The sequence below is a fragment of the Hylaeus anthracinus genome, unplaced genomic scaffold, assembly GCF_026225885.1.
Source record: "Hylaeus anthracinus isolate JK02 unplaced genomic scaffold, UHH_iyHylAnth1.0_haploid 12002, whole genome shotgun sequence".
NCBI classification, from domain to species: Eukaryota; Metazoa; Arthropoda; class Insecta; order Hymenoptera; family Colletidae; genus Hylaeus; species Hylaeus anthracinus.
In genome coordinates, this window is record NW_026534349.1 from 3686624 (window position 1) to 3707194 (window position 20571).

Below are 20571 nucleotides of genomic sequence, written 5' to 3' on the forward strand. Positions count from 1 at the left end.
AATGTAACCATTGTAATTGCTCGCCGTGATACGCGCCACGGGAAATTTAATAACTCGGAGTTCGTCAGACCGGGACAGAGTCCCCGAAACGTGCTCGAAATTTAAACACTCGATTCGTCGATAATCCGAACGCGAAGGCGATTCATCGCTGAGAGAAAGTAGCGCGTTTCGGAGTGAAACATGACGGAATCGGTGTGAAATTAGGGGATGTTCCGCTCCACGCTTCTCAAATATTCGTTAGACGCCGTTGCTCGAAAGATCGCCACCGGTATCTCGTGCGTCCCATTGAAATTAAAACGACGGCTAGGTCGACCGGTGCCCGACGTGCCTCGGTGTATCGATATTTTTAGCGACGTTCCAGACTGAATTGGAAGCTGAGACAGCAGGGGAGGAAGCGTTTAAAAGCGCTCCATGGAGGAAATTACGCGCGGCGGGGGCAGACTCGAAACGACCAAGGGAGGTTGAGAGGACTGTCGGTAAAGATTTATTCTTACAATTACCGATAATGAAACGTAATGCCGGGACAAGGTGCTCGCTGAGAGGGACGAGGAGGGTCGGTGCTCGGCCACGGAAGAAGGGTCTTTTAAATTTTCGCGGGGTCGTCAGGCTCTCCGGAAGCTCGGGAAAGTTGGATCGGATCGCGAAACCGCATCGCACAATCCTGTGTCGCTTTAGCTCCTTTGTTTTCTAATGTTTTCAGAGTTCTGATACCAGGACGTGTCTATATCTTACGAAATCGATCTAATATCGTATCGCATCGATGGGCGGATCTGACAGCGCGGAGGCGGAGCTCTAAGGTGAAGCTGAGCGATGAAGACAGCATCCTGTGACCTTGAGCGGTCAATAGCTACCGCCACGACTACAACAAGCCTATCCTTCCTTTTCAATTTCCTTTGCGACGGAATAATCTCATCCCCATGGCAGTTGAACAACTTCTCGCGCAAAGTATGAGCCGAGTACGAGCAAACTTCTCAAGTACGAAATCTATGGACAAACTGCGATAAGAGAACGAATAAATGTTTAATTATGTGGTTACATAGATGAGATCGTTATTGCAAAACGTCTACTTGATACAAAACGAAAGTGGGGCAGATATGCGAATGCGAAACGAGAGCAATTCGAGAGCTTCGACGCACGAAATAACTTTTCATCTTATTCAAACTTGGACTGTTTGCTCGCGACTTTGTCGTTTCGACTCGCATAGAGATCGTCTTATCAGGAGTTAGATACAGTCTGTCCTAAGTATATTTAGAAACCGTTGAATCTTTTCAAATGGCTTTATCGGTGTCGCTCTTTGTTATTTGTTCGGGGGGAAAATGCGACTTCGGCAAATATATCGATAGCACCGGACTGTTGTACCGAAGACTCGTACAAACAGCGATAGTCTCGATGTTTGGTTAATTAGGCGATTTAGGAACGTTTCGTACACGAAGAGTAATTCAATCGGCGGTGCTCGAACAGGAATTAAACGAAGGATTTTAATTATCCGGTGTGGTTTCGACGGTTCCCAAGCGTTTTTTTTCCCCAAAGCTACGCGCATTTACGGTAATCCGTTCGAGGATGCACGTGTGCGGGTGAGCACGAGGTTTAATCATGGAGGATCAGTCAGATCAGCTGGTGGGAAGGCGTAACCAGCACGCTAATCCAATTGGGGGAAGTGCAACGCGAGGGTAACATATAAGTACGATGAGAGTTAATCACCGAGGATGAAATTATGATTTCTCGGTGGCAGGGGAAGAATTTAAAACGGCGTACGACAGTTGTGGAGCCATTGGGAACCTACGAATTAATTATCGAGGAGGAGTTTCGCGAATCTATCTCTTTCTATGTTTGCAAGCCGGACTAAGCATCAAGGTAAAATTCTAACAAACTGCAACGCTTTCACGTTACTCCGTACTCGCTCGCCCCACCTCGTTCTTAATTCCACGTGAATCCGGCGAAAACGAGACTTTAAAGAGTTAAAGTTCAATTAACGTTAAACGCGGGGATCGATCAAGGGTGGCAGGGTTGAGGACGTCTGGCAGGGTTGAGAGCTGCTGGCGCAGGCCAGGGTGGCAGAGAGTGAAAGAAGAAGGCTGGAAGAGGGAGGATTGGCGGCGGGGGCCGGATGGAGGGAGGACTGGCCGTCGAGGGATGGCGAGAGGTTCAGGTGGAGGGGTCGATGGTGGCGGAGAAAGGTCGGTGACCCCCGGGGTCGATATCCGCGCTGCGACCGACCAACCTAACATCCACCCCAGACTCCCTGCCTCCGCCAGCTGATCTACCTGATCTCCCCGATTAAATTGCGCGCTGGTATATATGTGTACGTTTTTTCTTTCCAGCGACCGCGCGCCACGTCCTTGTCCACGACTAAGTCGAGCCACGTGTCTCCGATGACATTTGGCCAGCCTGTTCGTTTCTCGTTGATATCTTTTTTCCGTACCTTTTCGGGCTTTTCGAAAGGGTTTTCGGACTAAAAATGCAAATTGGCGATGACGTAACACGGGAACCGTGGACCGATGCATTGGAGACGTGGTCCGATAACAAAGTACTTCCGCGATTCGTTCTTTTTATAATATACCTAAACGAAACCCGTTAAACATCCATTTTTGAGTATATATATTTCCATGGGTGGAATAAACGAATGCAAATGCGAAGACGGTCCAATAAGTCAAGGGGCGTGGTCACACGCGTTAGAGGCGTGGCTCGATAAAAGACTAGCTTCTCGACGGTCTTCCGGAAATATTATAATAAAATTATAATTCGTAACAGCGTTTTAAGTGGCCTCCTGTTGACTTCACGGATCTTCGGAAAAGATGTACATACAACAGTCCGATGGCCTGGAAGGCGTTACAATAGCCTGATGCGTTAACTCATCGAATTGCTTTTCTTCGAATCTAGATAAATCCACGGATAAAACGGATAATTCCAGACGTAAGGAGCACGACCCGACGCAGGTTTGTCATGTCAAATTTGTGTATTCGTGCTTGAAAAGCGTGGCCTGATAAAGCACTACCAGTCTTGTTCATTTCTTTGCGACCGCGATGGAAACAAGTTGGGAAGAGTGGGAAGTAATTAATCGCGAAGATAATTCTTTACGCGAACATTCTCCAGCTTTCTACGGATTTTTTCCTTTTGCGGAAAATCCTGTAGTTTCAAACCGAAGAAAGAAATAAATAAAACCAGGGGAAGAAGAATAACAACGGTTCAACGATTGCCACTCTTTCTCCAGCATCAAAACCCTATCGACCACTCGGAATTGCTACATACTTGTAGCAAACTAAAAGTACAAAACTTCACTGTTAACGGTGAAATCAACAACCGAACGAGCTCGATCGTTCGATTCGCGATCGTAAAAATATCCACTAGTCTATTTCCTAACGTCGATCGTCGTGCGTAACTTAGTTTTAGCTGAATTTCTACATACCTGAAGCCAACTAACGCACATTTTCAAATCCGCAATTAAATACCGGCCATCCTGTTATTCTCGTAAATTACGTCCGATCGGAGCCAGCGTTCGTTGCAAGCATTTCCAAAGCAGCATTATCCAAACCACTCGACGCAACGCGGAGAAAGGATTTAGAACAGATCCGTCCACGATCCGACACGTGTGTCCAAGAGCTTCCCCCACCGTGATCGCGCTAGGATGCGCGTTCCACAGCGGCGCACACGTCTCGATCTGCCCTGCTCTACGCTCTGCGGTATACTGACGTCTTTCTCTCTCGACTATGGCGCGTAGAGGGGGAACAAGTCGTGCGAGGAGCTCCAACCGTGAACAGGCCCGATTTGGAGCCTCGATTCGTAAATACAAATAGACACGGCGCATCGTCGTAGTCCTGGTTCTTTGTCCTTTTAGCAGTTTCCAATTTCGTGCCGCAATATCTGTACTCTAAGTATGAGTCATAAGTTGAGCAAGACAACAGCAGGAAAGAGATATTACTTTTCATCGTTAAAAAAGCACCGATACGAGGTGCCTCTGAAGTCTATTTTTAATACTCGTGACAACCGTATCAGCTATTACAATGCATATTATCGGGTGAATAAGTAACGAGGTTAACGAACTAACGTGCAATGATTTCTAATGTGCAATTTTTAATATGCAACGGACAGATTTCAAGAACTATGGCAATAGAATTCACCGCGTGCTACGAAAATTACAAGCTCTCGAATAAATTTCCAACAGGCTTTGCTTTACTTCGTGTTTCTCGTTGCTCGACTGCTCCGATGTTCAAATGGTCGATGATGCCAGCGGAGAAAAGTTTGAGAAGTAAGTCCGACCATCGCGTTAATCGAGTCCGACCGCGAAACGTCGCATCGCGGAGGCCGGATTCGGCGATAACCGTTTCGTTTAGCTTTCGTAACAGTGTCCCGCGTACCGTTTGGCAAGTGGATACGCGAGCTCGTAAAACTTTATAGCGCGATGCGAGCTTTCAAAAGATGTGAACCCAGTAAATGAAACGGACACGCCCTGGCAACGATTTCGCTTTTACGTATTTCGCCGACGGCTACGCTATTAGCACTTAAACGCGAGCCAGGAGCGTGTTTGGGACGAGTTCTCGTAAGCATTAGCAAACTGCTATCCTAACGAGTGGCGAAACAATCCCCGCAGCTCCGATTGCCGTAAACCGACTTCTTAAAATTCGACTGACCGGTAGTTTGCCTTTCGTTGGCTCCTCGTCGCGGGACGGGACCTGCGTTCGCGGTCGAGGTCGGACGAGTAACTTTGGGGGTGTAACTACCCCGAACATCCTAAAGCGCCGGCCGATATTTGACGATTTTAAACAGGGGAACGTCGGGTCCCCCCGACGAACTCGAGCGTATTTAAAATTGCGAGAAATGACCGAGTTCGGGACAGACGCCGACAGGTAATTAAAATACGCCATCGTAGGCGGCTGGTAATATTATCGAACGCATGTAAATTGAAACACGATATCAGTTAGAGATACTGTCTGCGATGCATATGCATTCTCGTTACAGCTGCATTACGGTTGATTCAATTTTACGATACGCCGGTTGCGCAACAAATCAGCGCCGCTCGAAAATCGAAGATACCGCGGTTTTTACTGTAGCCGGGTGGGTTGAACGGGAACGACCCGACGAAAAGTCTCGTTGTCGGCCCTAGGGTAAACGCTGGCTGCCTCGATCGTTCCATTCACGAGGATACAGCTGCTCGGCGTCGGCGTTTTTCCTGAATCACTCGCCGATACAACTAACAACAAAAGAGCCGCCCGCGGCGTTAAGTGGTGCACCCTATATATTAGCATGTAAATATATGTAAATGCTAGAGGTGCGCGCGTTTTAAAGGAGAGCCAGAGTCGCCGTCGCGCCGACTGGGCCTCTCGTTCGGTCGAGTCGTGTTACGTAATTGCTCGTTGCACTGCAACCGTGGCAAACGTGAGAAACATTGAGACGTTTCGTAACGAGCTTAACCTCTAATAAGCCGCGAATTTCTCGCGTGTTATCTCCCCACTTCTCGATGGCTACGAAATCGGCGTTCCCTTTCCGCCGCACGAGACTATCTCGTGCTAGTTGCGAGATATTTTAATCGGCCGGTCGAGGAACGATTCGCCAGAACGGTCGTTTAACCGCGCAGCTGCGCGCGCAACCGCGAGTGTTGGACGCGCGCAATTACAACGCTGACCGCGAACGAAAATTTCTCGACGACTCTCGAATATCACGAGTCCTCGACTACTCGAAACGTCGCGTCAAGTCCCCCTAGATTTTCGGCGGTTCCGAATCGGTTCGCTCGCGCAAGAGAGCGGGTACCGACGATATCGTTTCGTGATTCGAAGCGGGCTGCAACGCGAGATAATCCAAAGGTTCGCGTGAGAACCAGCGTCCAAAAGCCAGCCACGGCCCCCCTCGATAATAACATGGCCGCAATCGTGCAACATTACCGGCAAATACGGTAATTTACCGAAAGCCAGTCTCCGCCGGATGACCACAACAATGTGGTTAGCCGTCCAAAAAAGTTGCCCCGAAACCGTGCACGTCGCTTCGAGCTGCTCTCCGCCAGTCAATCGTCCCTGCCGCGCACTCTTTGACAGCCGACGCTTAAAACCGACTACCACTTCCACTCCCACGGTTCCTAATTATGTTTCACCCGTTCCCCTCGACGATTCATCGACGTACCGTGACCGTTCCCAGCTTTTAAATTCGCCAGAACGACGTGAATTCGGGCTTGGGGATTCGTGGAAAGTCGGGGTGTGTCAATCTTCTCCAAAGTTTCTCTCAAGTTTCTCTCTTCGTGTTACGCCGATGATTGACGGTGCTGTCAGTTTTTGTGGTCAGCGCGAACAACGGTTGTGTCCTTTATGTCGCGAATCGAGGGGATCTCGAAATTATACGTACCGCGGCGGATGCGGAAATTGGTGGCGATGTTTCGTTCGTGTTACGTCACGTGCACGACGACGCGGCGACTGTTTTCGGCAATTTTGGGTCAAAGTAACTGTTTCCTGCGGTGTTCCGGAACGGGGTTCCAGTTCCATCGTTCAAAGGGGAGCCGGACCGCCTCTCCGTTCGAGTCCTCCGATTCTTCCTAGCTATCCTACAACGCGGACACGCATATTCCCTGGCGGAGGATACTTCTCATTTCGGGTCTGTGCGAGGGAGCCTCGACGCTAGAAGCATGGGAGAGGGTCGACTCGGACACGGCGCGGTGCTATAGACGTCGGGACGCTATCCGGTCGATACAGGCAACCAGACTAGGAAGTAAACCCGGGCATCAACCTCTGCCTACCACCCATCACCCTTCTCTGCAACCTCGGCGGACGCCGGGAGGAACCCCCCCTCGATCTCTCGAATTCGCTCATCGCTTCGACCCCGCGGGTGCAACGACCCCTCGGCCAGAAATTCGGATGTGGAGCGAGGCTGTTCGTTCAACTTATGCCATGCATTTTGTAATTATCGACGTCTAGTGGTCGCGGTTCGCGTCGATATGGTGGAGTTCTCCTCGTCGCGGGTGTTCTCGGAGCGATCATCTTTCGGGACGATTATGCCTTTACGAGGAAGTTGACTGCACTAGTCGGAACGCGAGGTATTATAAGCCGAACGGAAACGAACGCTAATTTCAGTGGCTTTGTAGCTGCTGGAGATTATTTTTTTTTTCATTCGAATGGGAACGAAAACCTCCATCGATCGAGAGCGTTAGACGGGATCGACGAGTTACCGACCTTAAAGAATGCATAGCGCCTTTATTTATGCATAACCGAGTTCGCGCACGAGGTAAATTTTAATGCGATGCGACGGGCTGCCCGGCAATTCCGAAGAAGGGATCTGTGCCAAGGTAATCGAAATGGAATGTCACCCAACTGAACCTTTTTTATTCTATATTCGCCTACTCGTCGGATCGAAGGAGATCGCGGACTGGTCCGAGAGAAAGAGGATACCTTTGATGTTATACAACCATTTCTTTCCTTGCCACGATCCGTCCACGATTCGACAAAGCAGCTGCTATCGAATATATTTGATATATCTATGTATAAAATAGTTTTGGTTGCACGAAATGATCGCTAGCTGCCGGAAGCGTTTAATATTTCACCGATTCGGTTGTTGCGCTCTCCCAGTCGTAGGATCGAAGCCGCATACTCGAAACGATGAAAGCCAACGACCCGAGAGCCGATCAACTCGCCAATTATCTCTGTCACCGGCATATCCGCGTCTCGCGACAAAGGTTGCCCGTTTCGCAGCCTCCTGACATTTCCAACTTTGGAAAGTCTGGGAATCCACGGGTCGAATCGACGCGACGCGACTCTAATTCGATCGGTGCGCAGATCCGCGAGCGACGAATCAAATGCCACGCTTCGATCTGCTATAAAACCGGACGAAATCGATGTAAATCGAACAGAAGTTACCACAGAAACGCTCGATCGACTAACCGAGACTTCAAAGTAGATCGAGATAATCGGAGACAGAAGAAATCAATATTTCGATACACCCACGGACCACGTCCATGTGTAGACATCTAATTCGAAGCACCGGTGCGTATCGTTCGCGAAACGTGTAATTAAAAACGCCAACGCCCGTGGCGAATCGATAATCCAGCATCGCCATAACGGACGTGACCGTCTCATTAGACTGTCAGATTCAAACTGCAACATTGATTCTCCGTTGACTTCGCAATCGAAATCGAAATTAACTCGCTCGTCGATTCGAAAGAACGGTTAAGAAGACATCGCGGTTACTAGAAAACCTGATTAAATTATATCGCGGTACGGTTTTAACCGATTCCTAAAAACATGTTTTCGATGCACCATTAAACAGGAAACGTATTCAGCCGTGATGCCGGGGCGTTTTAATATTTAAAAGGAAGGTTAGTAAATCGTCGGCGCGGAATGATATTCAGGTAATATCGACTATTAAAAAGGACTTTTTTTTAGCGTCGTTCGATAATCGCGAGTTCTGTACTTGAAACATCGAGACTCTCGTCGATTGCTCGCGCAGCGGAAAATTTACGCAAGCACGGAACAACGGTAACTGTTGGAAAATAGTTTTCACCGCCGAGTGAATTTCTCTGGTTGGGGATCAAGCTTCTCGAGCGATTAAAAATTCATGGCTTCGGTTTACGAACCATAACGCTCGTCTAGCTACTCCGTTTTCGAATACTCGATATCATTTAGGCGGTATTCGAATATCGTGGAAAACGTTTGACTACTCGAATATAGGTATACACAAGTGGAGCACGATACGTAATTATTCGAACGACAATACCGATATTCGAATACTATAATCCTGTCGAGCATTCGAATAGCGCATTATTCGCGCAGTCCCAGGTCTGCTTCTCGACTTGTCAGTCAGCCAATCGCTGCAAAATGTATGCGTGCGCGTGTGACGTAATTAACTAGGATACCGTCTCGAACCAGAATTTCTCTGTTTAATATATGCGATGCAGTTAACTAGACAAATTCTGGAACGCCGCAGACTTTCTCAACCCATCGATCAACCGAACGTATTCGAACTTACGAGCTTAGGTAATTAATCATCCGGGCACGTCTCCCATGAAAAATCAACGCAGCATCTGCGCTCAACCAAAGGAAACGCGCCGTTTACTCGTTTCCGATCTCTGCTCGCCAATTAGCGAAACATTAAGATAAACGTGACAGTTATGACTATCCTTAACCACGTTTAAATTTGATGATTCGCGTTATCTCGTTCAACGTTCGTACGATCCGTAATTAATAATAAATTTGAACAAAAGGGCGTTCCATTTATCTCGATCGCTTTTCGATTAATACTTGCACTCGAGAAATTATTTCGAAACAGGCCGACTTTTCAGGGATTTCAAGATCGTTGGCCTGTTTTCACTCGTAATGGCATATTTTTATCGGCAAAGCGTTGTATCTGACAAAAACGCGAATTCAGCTGTGCGGAGGATGTCGACTTTCAGATGACCTTGGTCGATAAAATCACCGGCGTTACGGCTACAAACATGTTTTCGGTCTTGCAAAAGTCGAAACATTGTCCTTCGGAATGCAGAGTCGACGATCATAATATTTATACTCTCGAAGCGAACAATATCTTAATTACGCATTCATTTTCCAACTTTCCGAAGCCGTGGACACATAAACGCGATACGTCCGGCGAAGAAGAAAGTTCATCTAGAGTCCACCTCCGCGCGGCGCACCGATAAGAGTTTCGCCGTCTTCGACGGAAAGGACAGAGCGTCGGGTGTCGCGTGTTGCGTTTCACCGTGAATAGTGTGTCGGCGTGCGGCAAAGTTCACTCGGTTTACCGTATCAAGGGGACGCGACATACCGTCTCCGAGGCTCGATGTCTCACCTCCGCGAGCAAGAGGCCGCGAATAAAATTCCGATCGCGAAGAAAAGTAGGACGCGCGCCGCGCCGTTGCCCCGTCGAACGGCCACAGAAACTGCGCATTTGGATCGCTCGACAACCATACGTCACCGCTGACGATGCATGCACCGCTAATGCGCGTAAAATCGTTGCTATATCGCCTGTGTTTGGGATTTTAACGTTGATTTTACATTGATTTTACATTCGCGGTTTAAACCGATAGAATGCCGATAGACTCTTCTGGAGAGACCTTTCCTTCCCTGAATTTTCCTCCGTTGAGCAGATCCGCCTCTAAGCCGATTCCGAAGGCGTTATCGCGCGAAGAACCGAGAGTGACATAAAGGGGCGCGAACGTTGTTCGCGGTGTGGGTGTAGACGATTCTATCTAAGTACGGGGGCAATGCACCGTGCATGGGCGACGAACGGAGAGAGACTTGCATCGCTTAGCTCGCTCCTTAAGGTTCCCCCGGTCTTCTTTGGTCTTCGGTATGCTGACGCCGTGCGAGACGTCGCTAAATTGACGTCCGCACCTGCGCCGATCCGCGAGCGTTGCGCGTCGGAGGCCTCTGCCTTCGTCCGACGCTTTTCCCACAGTCGCGCCTCGACTCGGAAGTCCGAATGCCAACCGAGACGAGGATTCCCGACAGTGGAGAAAATTGAAATTTGAAAGAGGAACCACCGAGCTTCGTTTCGTTACTACTTCGAGCTATCGGCCGTCCTCGTCGACGAACTCGTCGCAGAAATGCCGGCACCGATCGCAAACGGAAATGCACAGCTGCGTTGTATAATTTTCTCTGAATTTTCGGTCACCCGCCGACAGGAATCACTGGTGACACCGCGGACGCATAATTGGGAACAGCTTCTGCGTCAGAGGGACAGGTTACGCTGGGAAGCAACATAACTCGTTAGAGCGGCAACTTTTATAGCGAGCTTTATGGGGCTGAAACTGCTGCCAAGAACTTCCTCGTCGTTGTGTAGCGGCCTCGTAGGAATCTCGCTGATCGATAACCGGATATTAATATTTCGACGCGGCGACGAGCATCCGGGGGAGGGCGAAACCAAAAGGGATCGGGGTCAGGTGGACGAAATCGCGCGTGGTCGGTGTGTTCACCCTCGAGCCGTGAGAGTTATGCAAATTTCGAGAAAGCTGTTGTTCTTGCATTACGAGAGACTTCCGGCCAGGAAACCCGGTGCATCCGAGGCTTTCCGGCCACGGAGATTCGCCTGAGGAACGGGAGTCTGCTCCGCGAAATATGGGTAAAACCAAAGCTAAAACCAAGCTAAAACATAAACGATAGCAAAATATCGACCGGAGGCTCGTGTTCTAGTCGACTGCAATGGTCAGCTTTACGCTCGGTTTTATCGCTAACGTTTCTTATTCGCTATTTTGCAACTATTTCCACGCGAAGGTTCAACGGATACCACGGCACGGGCGACAAGATCAAGATAGGCAATAGCTAAAAATCCAACGCACTTTTCCACGTTTTGCTCGCACGTCCGCAGTCTGCAAAAGTCTTATCTGTGTGAGCTTCAATATTTGCCGCGCGCAACGATGAAAAGTTGAACAACCGATCGAGGAATAACCAGTTCATTGTGTTCCTCGATAAAACGTCTCGGTTTGCGATTTGTGCCGCTATGGCGCAAAGATTCGGCACGTTAGTCATCTCGAAGAGGTCGACGAATATCTCGTGACGAATAAATTTATTCCTGGGAATTTTTGTACTCGGCTGCGAAGCTCTACAGAGAAACCCTAAGGAAGAACGGAAGGAAGATTATCCAGGTGAAAAACAAAGATTGAACACTGACGAGAATTATGAAAGAAACGACGATGCGTTCTTTATCGTTGCGAAAGGTCGAAGTGGACGCTCGAGGAAAACGGCCGGCGAGGAATGCAGCCAATTGCGAATTTAACGAGTCTGCGTCCACGCAAACGTTTCCAGCAGAGTTTGGCAGGCGACTCTTTCGAAAGGTGTCTTCGAAGCGACTCGACGTGTCTGGATGCGAATGAATCGAAGTCGGGGAAATCGCGAAGAGGATTTGATTGTTGCGAAAGGTGCAGAGGCTGATGCGTCGATCGAAACGGATAAGCGAAGTGAACATACGCTAGGCGAATCGACTTTTCCGTCACAGGGATGAGAATTGAGCGCGAAGATACGGTGTTTGATGGCGCGGAAAAAAAGGATCGAAATGGAAGAGGAGAGGCGTCGCGATGCGAGGTGTCCGCGAGAGACGTCGCGTCAGCGAGTGAGCGAGCGTTGGTATCTTCGATTGAACAGGAGTGGTTGGCCACCCCTGGCCTGGATACCGCGGCGTGTTGTTCACCTCCGTGTGAAAGTACTCGCGGCACGCATACACGTTCCACGCTGGCCACGCAGCTCGTGCATCGGTTCGCCACACGCGTGCAGCTTCTATCACGCGCCTTCCACCGTTTCCCTTCCACTTGCTCCTCCTGGTCTCTCCTTGTTTCGCTCTTTTTATCCGCCACCTCCCGTCTCACCGCGTTTGGAACCGTGTGCGTCAGGATTGTCGCGCGTAGACGTTGTCGCGCGTTAGCAGAACTCGTCACCGTCCGTCAGATTCCGAGACGGTTGACACTTCCGGGGGATAATAAGCGTCTGGCTTACGAAAATATTTCTGGTCATTTGATACACTTCAAGTATGGCTTGGCAACGACCGTTTGGTCGCTGAGTTCCCGGGAAACCGTGCTTGGGAACTTTCCTGAATTGTTTTCACGACTTTGGCACGTAATCGACGTCCAGGCGGGACCGGACGGCAGCTGCGTATCGGCTGCGTTCGATCAACGATCGATTCTCGAAATCGAGCTAGCCGAGAATGGGAGCGGCGCGATCGCGGACGTTCTAGAGAAGAATCTTCTCGTCGGCAACTTGGCGATTTAGCGCTACGTATCATACTTCTTCCCAGCTCGTCGCCAATTTTGTCCCTCGAGTTGTTAGAGAGTTACCCGTACCGTTTCTCGAAATTCCCTGTCCACTCGGTCTTTCCTGTTCCATTTTCTTTCGATCGTTCACTTCCTCGTATCCCTCTCCTATTACTCTGTCTCTACTCGTTTCTCTGTTACTCTCTACGACCTACTCTCGGATCTCTTTTTTCGCATTACACTTCTACTTTCCTGACCTGTCCCATATTACTTTCTTTTCAATTGCTACTTTCTTACCTCTCCTCTTCGCGTTGCATTTCTACTTGCACTTCTATCCTCGACGTTGCCGGCTCCCTAGTCGAACGATTATTACTTCCCTACTTTCTCACCTCACCCTTCTCACCTCCTTTCCACGCTGCTCTCTACTCTCTACTCGACACGCTCTTGCTCTTTTCCACTCTTATTTTTACTTCTCGATCCTTCGTTCACGCTTTCTCTACTCTCCTACTTTCTTTCACTTCGCCCACCGTTTACTCACTCTCTCCCCCTTTGCTCCGGTGCTTATTTTTGTCTCTTCTCTCGCTCTCTAAATTCTCCCCCATACCCGCTCGGACCGTATTCGCGCATGCACACGCGTGCAATCGCTGCACCGAGAGGAGCACAGCACCCATGGACGACGAGGAGCAACGTCCTCAAAGTGTGGGCAGTCGTGTCGCTTGGTACGTCATAACGTGACACGAACACCGATCCAGCGCACACAAGCGAACACCGTTTGAACAACCAGCTTGAGCATGGCAACAGAAACGTAAGAACGAGTCGGAAAAACACCGAAGACGTTTGCCGCGTTTCGATAGCCTTCCTCCACTCGTTTTCAACCCCCTAGCGAGTAGAAGAGCTCGTTAGGATAGGTGTAGTCGGCGAGGGCTGTTGAAACCAAAAGAAAAGATTCAAGGAATCGCCGATTCAGCTACGTCCCCAAAAATAGAGTTCCGCTGGAGCCTTAGCGCAGTGTTAATTAGCGTCTCGGGTTCGATCAAATCCGTATCGGTTACGAAATTTCATTTGACGTAAGCGCTCGCCGTTCTCCCCGACTCCAGATCCTCGGCGTTGGTTGTTCCAGTCCCTCTCCGTTCCCTTGGACGGCTTTTCGTGGCCGTTCTCCGCGGTCGAGCGACGACGACGGCGGCGGCGGCGGCGGCAGCGGCGGCGACACGACCGAAAGGACCGCATAGGAGTGGACTGATGTACCGTTACGAGGCAGAATGGCGGTTGTTAGTGTGGCAGTGTGTTAGCCGGGCAGGATCACGTAGGTAGGTAGGTTGTCGAGTAGGCAACGTGTGCGACGTGTGCTGCGGGTGTAGGTGTACCAGTGAACGTGCCTCGGCGAAGGAGCCGCGCGACGAAGAGGACGACGAGGACGAGGACGAGGACGAGGACGAGGACGAGGACGAGGAAGAGGACCGGCACGGAGAAGATCTACTGCAATCTCCTTCTAGCTAGGTCCGCGGACGCAACAGCTGCTCGTAGGTAGTCGGAAACCTGTCCCTACAAATCTTTATAACTGCTACCGCCAGCCACCCTCCTCTCTGTCTCTCCCTCTCCGTGGATCTCCGTCCTCTCCATCGTCCAGCCTCTCCACCTCGACCGGTGTCCGCAATATATCAGAGCGCCACTCTTCCTAGTCCTCCGCAGGCGTTATGATATTACGGCGACCTGAAAGGACAGACCGGAGTTCCGGCTGCGTGGTTCGATCGTCCTCCCACATGGTCCTTTTGCATCGCCCTCGTAGCGAGATCCGATTATGGATCGAACCGTCCCAAAAACTTGGCTGTTTTGTAAGCGTTGGAATTAGTCGTCGCATAATGCTAAAGTTCGCCCGAGATAACGTAAGTATCGGCATCGACGCGATGATAAATTTCGGCTCGAATCGGCCAGGCTGGGATATCGGCGTCGAGCGTGGTAAAAAGTGGGTCGGACGTGTCCACCGCGTAGGAATGTTAAAAATCAGCATTTGCAATTCGACCACGACCGTTACTTCGCTTTGATTCGTTAAATTACGTGCAACGCGTCCTGCAAGGCGCGCGGAAACGATTCTGCAACGGTGGCTATACTTCCGGCAGGTTGCGTTCCGGAAAATTGGAACGACCGAACGAATCGCGAGGACGGCAAGTTTTCAACGTAAAGCAAATTCAGCGAATGCTTCTCTGTGTCACTGTGTTCGCTGCTCGATCATTCCAGGACTCTCGCGGATCCCGTAACTTTCGAGCCGTTACGATACTCGAGCAGACGAACGCGACGAACCGTACCGGTTCTCCTTCCGCGATCAAATGTTATCGTTCGGTGAATAAACGACCCCGTGAACTCTGCGAAAGTCTTAGCATCGTTCCAGCCTGATAGCTCCGCTTTCACCCTTCGAAAGCTCCCTCGAGCACCGCCAAAGACCAAGACAACGGGCTCTGTCGTTCCCTCGTTTCAGTGCCGCGCGCGCTGAATCGCCCTTTCAATTGTCCGGCCGACGAGGAAAAAATATCGGTTAGGGTCAAAAGCCCGTCACGGGGATCATAAATATCGCTGATTGCGAAACGATCGCGTTTCCTCGCGACGGTTGCTCAATCGCGGTTTTATCCTTACTGGTCGATGCTTTCTCAATAACCGCGACAGATCCGAATGAAAATAAACGAGAGCGAAGCGCAGACGTTCAAGCGTTGACACCGTGACTGGCATTGTCACGCTAGTACCGGGCCCGTTTCAGCGTGGACGACGTTAAAAGACAATTAATCTGAATAACTCAGCCTAGACCCGAGTGTCCTACATTTCTCGACGCAAACTCGCGCTCGCGCACGCCTCCGCTGACTAGAGAATCGCCGAGAGCCGCGAATAACCGACTGCAACGAGTCCGCGAAACCGGCTGGCTAGTATTCGCTGACAAGAAGGATCAATGATGATGGATCGTGCTCACCGCGAAAGTGTTTTCCTCTCGTCGATAGGGTTAGACGTGCGCTACCATCGATCGAAATAGGCTGGAATGCGTTGATCGCTCGTACAAGGAAATCGCGTCCGTGCAAGGTCGGTCCGACTGCACGTTCCTCGGTCGATGGATCGCGGAGAAGCTCACCCCTAATTTCTAACGCTTTCGCGAGAACTACTCGTTTCCGAACAAGAATGCACCTCGACTCGGATCGCAACAAAAGGATCGACGAAGATGAATTCTCCGCGGAAGCGTTTCTTTCTCCCTGCCACGGAGCCGGCCAATGGTCTGTCGTCATCGATGGAAATAAGCCGCGTTCCAACGCTAGGAGGATGGCTCGCCATCGTTGCTTTTTCTTTTCGTCATTGTTTCGCGCCGATTCGATGAGATAAGTGTTAATGGCTGGGATCGGTTTTAGTGCGCCGTTGCGAAAGATTCCGAAGCCAGGCTATTTTTGCGTCTTTCTCCCTGTCGTATCATTTCGCGGGAGACATCCGGTATATATCGTCGTAACGGCCGAAGCTTCGCAGGCTGCAAACGTCGCGGCGAAACTGACGAAAAGCGGAACTCGAATCTTCGTCGAGTTGTCCGCGCAATTATACGAATCACGCGTTGGTATTTACGATAGCGCGCACGCAGATTGTTTCCCCGCGTTCCTCGTTACGTGAGAGGAATAATTTGTCGTTGGATCGATCCGCGAATGCGCCTCTAAAATTAGCCGCCGCCCGGACATCGATGATTTTGGCTCGTTAGTGGCTCGCGCGTGACGAATTTTCGGAAGTACGATTTAACTGCACCGCGACATTCGACGAACCGTCCTTCGATCGCGTTCGAGTGACATCTTTCTTGTTAACCGTGGACCTCCTCCGGATGGTGGAGGTATTCGCCTAATCGCGAACATCTTCTTCTTCTTCTTCTTCTATCGAACGACTCCGAAACAAAAGTCTGCGAGGATTCGCGCGTATCTTCCTCGAACGAGTCTCCGATATCCAACCTGTACGCTCTATCTTTAGAAATCGAATGTTATCGGAGACTCGGCAGAAAATTTCGAAACTGTCGACCGAACACGGCGTGTGGGCTCGTCCACTTTGTTGACACCGGCACTGTTTGGGTCGCCGACCACTTGGAAGGCGACGTTCGGCCAGGAACAAGAACTTGGGCCGGCTTTTTGGCTCGGATCCACGAACGTGGCCGGACTAGCCAAGCGGACTAGTCCGTTCGAATCCACAAACGCCCACGCATCTCGGTTGCTCGCATCCGCGCGACTGTTATCGAAATTAAACCTCGCGCTGGCTTTACATCGGCCCGAGACGCGTCGAATTCTTCTGTATTCGAATATAATAAATTTTCGATGCTTCTTCGTTATCCGTCGTTTCTTATCCTGGACACGGAGAACGTGTACGCGATAACCGACCACGTAAAATCGGAACGCATCTCTATAATAACATTCGAGTAGAGATACCGAACTCTTCGAGTTCGTAATACCGAAATATCGTAAGATATTCGAATACGAATCGAGTAGGCCTCCACCTCTAGCTCTAGGGATCCTTGAAAGGTTTTTGGATCGAGAATCGAAGCAGCGACCACGGGGTGGCTTCGCCCACCCGTCCCGTGGAATCTCGAATAGATTTTCTTATTTTTCCCTTTCCCTATTTTTGGTACTTTACGACGCTCGTTATGCGTCCTTCGGCGCCTATCCGATCGACTAACAGCGTTTTACAACCGTGTCCTCCTTTTATGTCCATCCCGATCTTAGAGTTTAAGGTTGGATGGTTATCGGCTATCGTCGAATAAAAACGTCCGAATTCGCGCGAGCCCTGCGGATCGGTTTGCTTCTCTTCGATTTTTGTTACCACGGGTTTCCCTTGCTTTTTCTCGACGGTATCGACTTACACTCGAAAAAAAGGAAACGGGAAGGATTATTAATTCCTTGGAAACGTATGCGAGCTGCAGGGAATCGCCTAGTTTCAGGTTAGAGTTCCAGCACGATAAACGAAGCTATTCCGTCTGCGTATAACGCAATCGCCAAACTATTAAAATTCATCGCCACCGGCGTACAGGAGCTGAAAGAAAGAAAGAAAGAAGAAGAAAGAATCCTGAACGCATAAAGAGCACGACTTGGCGTTCCGACTATTCAAAGGAGAAAGGGGGTAAGAATCGAGATCGGGTTAAACCGAACCGTACCCTGGGAAACTTAAAGGAACCACAAACCATTCCCCGAGCTTAACGACCGCCCTTCGCATTAATCTCGGAGGAAAGAAAAATTCTGTCTGGCTTCGAAGGAGGCCTCTTTCCTTTGACTACCGCGCAAGGACTCTCGACGAATCCCGCCACGAGAAGAGGGAATTACGAAACTTGGCGAACCTGGTTCAGGGTGCAAGGGACGACCTTTTTCACGGCACAGAACTTCTACCTAGGGTTTCGAAGGAAAATTAAAAAAAAAAAAAAAGAAGAAGAAGAACCTAAGAAAGAAACACAGAAGAAAAGGGCGGCGAAGGTGCATTCTCCGACGAACGTTGAACGACGCCTCACAATGCCGTCCGAGATAGTCTGATGAGGTTATTTGTTACATTGTTCGGTTATAATGGAGGAGAGCCTTGCAATGGATCGCTCTGATCCCCCCTTCTGGTGCTCGAAGGTGTTTCCAACGCGGGTCCAGCTTTGATGATGCGCGCTCCAGGGTCGCCGGCGGATTTTTGGCGCGCGATGGCTACGGCCTCGTAACGGAGCAACCGAGGCAAATCCGTTTCACCGAGAGATATAAATCAGAAGGCCGTCGCAAGGACTACCGTCGAACGTTGTAACGCTACTCGTACGCGTCAGGATCGTGAACTTTTTTCCATGTCAAATCTGACTTGTCCTGGACCAACCATCGCTAGAACCCTTCCATAGACCGTCTACCGACTTCCACTTTCTTTTACCAAGACGAATCCCTTTTTGGAAGCGGGACGTCCGATTTCCTCCGGGGATTCCCGACCGAGATCCATCAATACGGTGATGGTTGTTGGAGGTTCGCGGTCCGCGGTCCGCTCGCGGAGGCAGCTCGCGCGAATTCCTGCACCCGATGAATCCACGGACGGGACGAGGCACGCATGCCGATACGGGAAGCACGTCCAGGCGAACAAAGAGGATCGGCCCCACGTTGCGTCCGTGAGGAGCACCAAGGACTCCGGCGCAATTAATTCTTCGTCACTGGCTCCTCGCGATAGGTGGACGCTGCCGAATGACCGACGAGGAGGCGGAGAGGCTAGGCGGTCGAGAAGGAGAGAAGAGCGGAACATCCGGACCCCTGGAGACGGATGAACGTGCATGCACACGTCGAACAACTGGTCGAGCATAATTGAGTGCTCGTCCGATGTGTGCGCGTGTCTACGTAGACGTAGACGCGTGGGTGTGCGGGTATCACGTGCGTGTGCCAGGCACTTTCATGGATCCGCGGTCAGACATCGGGGAGACTCCGCGTCGTTGACTCGGCCGTGTAATCACCACCTCCCATGTAAACGTCCTGGCAATGGTAATAGCTCGTTTAGAGCACCTTGCATGCAGTTAATTTTGCCCTCCCGGAGAGTCACCGTCGGACCGACAAGACTGGAACGCTTCTTTCCGATCCGTGACACGATGCAACCATGGTCTTCCCCACCCATCGTGTACCGCAGCCTCCCAGATGGAAGGACGAGGGAGAAACGCGCCGCGCCTCGTCCTGCCGCCGTTCTATTTCGGAACCGACGCGTGACGTCGCCGTCGAACGCGGAATCGCGCCTCATCGATCATTTCTGCGAGGTGTTTCGCAATCGATGTCGAGACAGGTTATCGCGTATTGCCATCTCTTTCGCGAGGCGAAACCGCTAGTAAGATAACGTACTTTCCAGCCGGGTATTAGAAACGGACAACCGGGCTTGTGATTAGGCGATCGAGGACGCGTCAATGATTACGATGCATTCGATACGTCGCTAAGATATCGTTTTAAAATAATCGCTGGTAAGTAGTCGCTGTCGATGCGAACAGAGACCGTTTATATCGAGTTTAATTGTCACCTGTTTGCCTTAAAGGGCAGCGTGAGTGGTCTTACGCGTACGCGCATTCGCATCCGTGCATTATCGCGAAGAATCGATCGTAGAATTTCGACTTTGGCTATTTACTCCCTGGAATAAGTAGCCTCCAGACGGAGGAGTCTCGCGAATTCTCCGGCTTGTCGAGGTCTAAGATCTCGAGCACGGAGCATTCCGATCGGCGATCTTTTCCCAACTGGAACGTTACCGAGTACCTTAGATCCAGGTCGGCCAGATTAACTCCGAGACAGCAATTTCCAGTCAGCGTGTACACAAGGATCGCAGGAATAATTTGACGCGCGTAGAAAAAGCGAGCAATCTGGCACGCCGCGGTTCGTTGTAGCCAGAACGAAACGGTAGTTCGCGGAAAGGGAAACACGCGGATAAGGGACGCGTGACTGTTCGCGATTGCTCGTAATTGGTCCTCCGATAACGTGGCACGTACGCTTCATTTCGTGCCTCCGCTAGAAACACATCGTAATGTCGCGTACGAATTAGAATTCCTGGCCGGAAGTAGGTCACAGAGGACGAAGAAACATTGTGCCCGTGCCAAGTCGTTCCGCTGACGCTGCACGGCTCAACGGTTCTTCTATTATTTACCGCCTTCCACATCTTACGTCCGCCAGTGTGGCAAACGTTTCTTCCGGTTCATTCAAGACCTGCATCCGCGAGTGGCCACGGCACAGTTGGCGAACGTAACGCCTCCTACGGACGAGATGCTGCCAACTACGGTCTTTACCCTTTCGACGAGGATCCTGGCGTCGATCGAGCTCTTTAATTTTTCTCGTTACTCGGCCGATTCTTCGATCGCGTCAACCAAACGACGAGGTTTCACCCCTTCGATCGTGTTCGTCGGACAGCGTTCGAAGCAAACAGACCAGAAAGGATGAAACGCTCTCGAAGAT

At 50.5% G+C, this 20571-nt stretch overlaps 1 protein-coding gene across 2 annotated transcripts in view; it reads right to left on the bottom strand.

Annotated features, from left to right (window-relative positions):
• LOC128891535 (uncharacterized) overlaps positions 1-20571 on the bottom strand; it is a 109350-nt gene that overhangs the window by 52174 nt on the left and 36605 nt on the right. The window contains exon 1 of one of the 2 annotated variants that reach the window (XM_054151089.1): positions 3407-3574. The exons of the other annotated variant lie outside the window; for it this stretch is intronic. The gene's annotated coding sequence lies outside the window, so the exon portion shown is untranslated. Of the gene's footprint in view, positions 1-3406; positions 3575-20571 lie in introns of those variants that run through there. 2 annotated transcript variants of the gene reach the window in all.